Raw genomic sequence first — 5932 nt, forward strand, 5'->3', positions numbered from 1 at the left:
CAAGTATTTTATTTCCCCTCCTGTTAATATGAGAAGTTTCTATTTTTATAAATACATGTCCATTTCACTTATATTCAGACTTGGCAAACAGTTGGTCAAAATAGCTCTGAATTATTACTTTAATTTCCTCCTAATTGATGGTGAGTTCTCACTTTTCATATTTTAATACAGATAATTTGATTGTCTTCTTTCTTTTCTTTAATCAGATTAATCAAATGTTTATCTATTTTATTTTTTCCATGAAGCCAACCCTGTTTTATTCATTAATGAGACAAGTATTTTACTTTCAATTTTATTAATTTCTTCTTTGATTTTTCAGAATTTCTAATTTGTTATTTAATGTGGGGGGTTATTGGTCTTTTCTTAGATTTTTAGTTGCATGTCCAATTAATTGATCTTTATTTTCTATATTTTATTCATATAAGCATTTAGCGATATGAAATTTCCCCTTAATAAGTGGTTGACTGCACCTAACAAGTTTTGGCATGCCTTCTCATCACTGTCATTGTCTTGGATTAAATTGTTGATTATTTCTGTTTTTCTTTTGTTTGATCCATTCATTCTTAAAATATGTAATTTAGTTTCTAATTAATTTTTGGTTTATCTTTCCATAACCCTTTATTGCATGTAATTTTTATTACACTGTGACCTGAAAAGGATATATGTACAATTTCTGCTTTTCTGCATTTGATTGTGAGGTTTCTTTCCCCTAATACATGTCAATTGTTGTGCCATGTACTACAGAGAAGAAAGTAGATTCCTTTCTATACCTATTCAGTTTTTTCCAGAGGTCTATCAAATCCAAATCTAAAATTCTATTCACCTTTTTAACTTCCTTCTTACTTATTTTTTCTAATTCTAAGAGAAGGAGGTTGAAATCCCCTACTAATATAGTTTTGTTCTCTATGTCATCCTGGAATTCATTTAGCTTCTCCTCTAAGAATCTGGATGCTACTACTACTAAGATTGTATCCCAAAGAGATCACCAAACAAAAATAAAAAAATAACTTGTACATGCAATTATATTTCTAGCAGCTTTTTGTATTGTGACAAAAGATTGGAAATTGAGAGGATGCCATTCAATTGGAGTATGGTTGAACAAATTGTGATATATGAAGGTGCTGAAATACTATTGTTCTATAAGAAATCATGAGGGATGGGATATCAGAAAAGCTTCAAAAGACTTAAATGAACTGATGCTGAATAAATTAAGCAGAACCAGAAGGACATTGTATATACTAATGGCAAAGTTGTTTACTGATGGACTTGTTCATCCTAGCAATACAATAATGAAAGACAATACTAAAGGACATGTCATAGAAAATACCATCCATATGCAGATGGCATTTTAAGTCTAAATGCAGACCAAAGCTGTAAAAAAAAATTTCAATTTTTGAAATTTATTTTTTATATTAGGGTTTCCCCCGCCCTCATGTTTTTCTCTTTTAGATTTGATTTTTTTTTCACAACAAGATTAATATGGATATGTGTTTAACATAGTTATATATATATAAAGTATATTAGACTGCTTTATAAGGGTGTGGGAGAAGGAAGGGAAGATGGGAGAAGAAAAATGTGAAACTCAAAATCTTACAAAAAATGATTGCTGAAAATTATCACTGCATGTAATTGGAAAAATAAATAAATAAAATTAAAAGTTTGGATGCTACACCACTTGATACTTATATGTTTACTATTGAGATTATTAATTGCCTATGGTACACTTTAGGAAGATGTACTTTCCTTCCTTATCCCTTTTAATTCAATCTATTTTTGCTTTTGCTTTTTCTGAAATCAGCATTGTAACCCTGTTTTTTTATAATTCAACTGAAGTGTAATATATTTACTCCAGTCTTTTACCTTTACCCTGTGGATAGCTCTGCTTCAAAAGTGTTTCTTGTAAACAAACATATAGTAGAAATCTGATATTTAATCCATTCTTGTCTCTGCTACTGTTTTATGGGAGAGTTTGTCCCATTTACATATTAAGTCTTGATGACTAATTCCCTCCATCCCGTTTTGTCCCATTTATACTTTTCTCTTCTTTCCCCTTATTCCTTCTCACTGCTTGACTCTCTCAATTTTCCTTTTTCTTTCCCCCACTCCCTTCCTTTCTATTTTCTGGTAGGGAAGGATAAATTTCTAAACCCAATTAAGCCAAATCAGATGAGAGTAAGATTTGTACAATGTTCACACTCTCCCTTTGTCCCCCCTCTAATGTAAGAGGACATTTTATCCTCTAATGCCTCTACCTTCTTCTCCCAATATAATCCTTTTTTCCGTGTCTTAATTGTTTTGTAGCTTCTTATAGTCACACCAAATGTCTTTAGGTTTCTCAAACACTAGATTATTGTAGTCATTTACTCCTGCTTCTTTCGAACATATCCAATCCACTGATCCATTACTCTGTTTCTTAATCAATATGAGGCAATTTGGATGACTACCATTTTATAGTATAGTTTTAGATCTGGTACTGTTAGCTTACCTTCCTTTACACTTTTTTCATCAGTTTTCTTGATATTGTTGATCTTTTGTGGCTGAAAATGTTGTTATTTTTTCTATGTAGGTAAAATAATTATTTGGGAGTTTTATTGGTTTGGCACTGAATAAATAATTTAATTTGGGCAGAATTTCTCTTTTTATTATATTAGCTCAACCTAACCTATGAGCAACTGACATTTTTCCAGTTGTTTAGATTAAACTTTATTTGAGTGAGAAGTGCTTTGTAATTGTGTTCATACAGTTTTTGGGTTTACCTTGAGAGGCAAGAATTTCATATTGTCTTTAGGTACTTCAAATGGAATTTCTCTTTCTATCTCTTGCTCTTTGGTTGTGATGTTCATATATAGAAATGCTGATGATTTATGTGGGTTTATTTTATAACCTTCTACTTTGATGGATTTGTTAATTGTTTCAGGTAGTTTTTTAGATGATTTTTTTCAGGTTGTCTAAGTATACCATCATATCATCTGCAAAGAATGAAAACATTGTTTCATCATTGCCAATTCTGATTCCTTCAATTTCTTTTTCTTCTGTTACTGTTAAAACTAGCATTTCCAAATACTATATTGAATAGTAATAGTGATAATGGATACCCTTGTTTCACTCCAGATCTTATTGGAAAAACTCTGCATTTATACCATCACATATAATATTTGTTGATTTTTTAGATAGATACTGTTTATTATTTTAAAGAAAACACCATTTATTCCTATCCAGTCTAGTGTTTTAGTAGGAATGATTGTTGTATTTTATCAGTCTTTTTCAGTATCTATTTAGTTAATCATACGATTTCTGATGATTTTACTATTAATATGTTCAATGATGAGTATTTTCTTAAGTTTGAAAAGTCCCTGCCTACCTAGTATAAATTCTACTTGATCATGGTTTATTATCCTAGTAATAACTTGCTGTAATCTCTGCTAAAATTTTATTTAAGATTTTTGCACTAATGTTCATTAGGAAGATCTATAATATTCTTTGTTTTGGTTCTATCTGCTTTAGGTATTAGCATCATATTGGTGTCATAAAAATGAATTTACAGAACTCCTATTTTTTTAAATAGTTGATGTACAATATGAATTAATTGTTCCTTAAATGCTTCGTAGAATTCACTTGTAAATCCATCTGGACCTGAAGACTTTTTCTTAAGGAATTTATTGATGGTTTCTTCAATTTATTTTTCTGAAATAAGATTATTTAAGTATTTCATTTCTCTTCTATTAATCTGGGTATTTTATATTTTTGTAAATATTAATTTATTTCACTCAGGTCATCAAATGTTGGGACATTGTTTGGCAAAACAGCTCCAAATTATCTCTTTAATTTCCATTTTGTGGGAGAGTTCATCACATTCACAATTACAGTTAAGATTACTAACTCTGGGCCCCTCTCTTCCACCATCAAGGAGGTGTGCCATTTTGTAAGATATCCTGATAAGAAAAACATTTTAATCACTCTAGATTAAGGATTCAAGAAATATTTATATCACTTGTCTCCCTGTTTCTGGGCAAAAGATAGGTCTTTTCCTTGCCAAGATGTTAATGAGTGTGCAGGGTCCAGTGGCTTTTCTTGTGGTCTAAATGCAGACTCTGTTAATACAGAGGGAAATTACCACTGTGAATGCATCTCTGGATATGCCCTTCCTTCTGGAGAAGAAATATGAACAATTGTAAAGGGCTCACAAATGATAAAGACTACAAGAATATTCCTTTCCACTTTGAATCATTTCTTAATACCCATAACCTTCCAATTACTAAAACCAAGACAGAAATTGGAAATGAAGTGACAAGACTATTACAGGACCTAGAAAAAGGCTATTCTCAAGTCTTCTGAGGAGATCCAGAAACTACAGGAAAAAAAATCTTTTCTGGCTTTTGAAAGAAAAGAAATCAGCAACTGCCCCTTCGAAAATGTGGGCATTAAACTGGAAGCTCAGAATAACTCAGTGAAAACTCTCTGCATGGATATTATCCAGTCAAATACCCAAGAAAAAGATGAAGGAATAAAGGTCTCTCTGTGTCTACTGGGAAAAACAGATACAGGAGGGAGGTGACTGGTCTACAATGAATTGTAACCCTATTAAGTTCAATGAAACACACACATACTGAAACTACACCCATTTGTCCAGTTTTGCTGTCCTGATGGCTCTCTATTCACAGGAAGAAGATTTCATGCTGACAGTAATTACTTATGTGGAACTGAGCCTCTCTCCATTGTGTCTCTTTCTGACTGCCCTCACCTTCCTCCTGTACCCCATCATTCTGAACTCCAGCACCTCCCTCCACCTGCAGCTCTCACTATGTCTCTTCTTGGTTGATCTCTTCTTCCTCATAAGAATTAAACAGACGAAGAATCAGACGCTCGGCTCCATCATTGCAGGCCTGTTGCATTATTTGTACTTTGCTGCTTTCACCTGTATGCTGCTAGAGGGCCTGCATCTCTTCCTAACTGCACCAAACCTGATGGTTGTCAATTACTCCAGAGTAAAACAATCCATGAAAAAAAAATCATGTATCCTTTGAGCTTCGAACTTCTGGCTGTGATTGCGGCTATTTCTGCAGCATCAAGAGCAGACCTTTATGCAATCCCCTTCCCATTGCTGGTTCCATGTGGAAAAAAGGGATTTGTCTGGGCTTTCCATGGACTAATATATGCTACATTCTCTGTAAATTTCACTTTTTTTCTTCTGGTCCTTTGGATTTTGCAAAGAAAATTTTCCTCCATCAACAATGACGTGTCCACTCTTCAGGATATAAGGTTGCTAACATTCAAAGCCCTAGCTCAGTTAGGTATCCTGGGCTGCACCTGGTGTCTGGGCATTCTGAGATTGGCCCAGCTGCTAGGATCATGGCCTATCTCTTCACTATTATCAGCAGCCTGCAAGGAGTCCTCATCTACCTCAGTCCTCAGTTGCCAGGTTCAGAAACAATGCAAGAAATGGTTCTTGAAAATCAGGCAAACAAAATCTGAATCGTACACTGTCTCAAGCAATGTTGTCTCTGGCTCCACACAGACCCAAACAGAGAACCAGGAGGAAAACTTCAAAGATTAAAAACTCTCCCTCTCCCTTGCCCATTGATATAGGAACTGCTGGACTGCCATCAGCCTGACCTCATGAAGAAGAGTAAAGAGTATTCTAATCAATTTAGGGAGGAGACAATTCCCTTCTATACCCTTCTTCAAATCGAATTTTCTCAGAAGATCTCACTTACCTAGTGGGAGAAGGGCAGGGGGAGAAGGCAGCCAAGGTTTGATTAGTGAAGTTGAAAGGATCATACTCATACCTTGTCTGACTCAAGACTGTGATCCTTTTGGATGAACTCCCATCTCTAGGTTTTTAATGACCTACTCTTTCTTAAATCTTCTATCTGTCCAACTATATCTTTTCAGTATCATACCTTGGCTCTTCACATCACAGAAACAAAATTTG

The 5932-nt window shown here is 33.9% G+C and overlaps 1 pseudogene; it reads left to right on the forward strand.

Annotated features, from left to right (window-relative positions):
* The first annotated feature begins 4565 nt into the window (after window positions 1–4565).
* On the forward strand, window positions 4566–5596 carry LOC141505144 (adhesion G protein-coupled receptor E3 pseudogene; annotated as a pseudogene).
* The last annotated feature ends 336 nt before the right edge of the window (window positions 5597–5932 follow it).

This window comes from Macrotis lagotis, chromosome 1 (assembly GCF_037893015.1).
Source record: "Macrotis lagotis isolate mMagLag1 chromosome 1, bilby.v1.9.chrom.fasta, whole genome shotgun sequence".
NCBI lineage: Eukaryota > Metazoa > Chordata > Mammalia > Peramelemorphia > Peramelidae > Macrotis > Macrotis lagotis.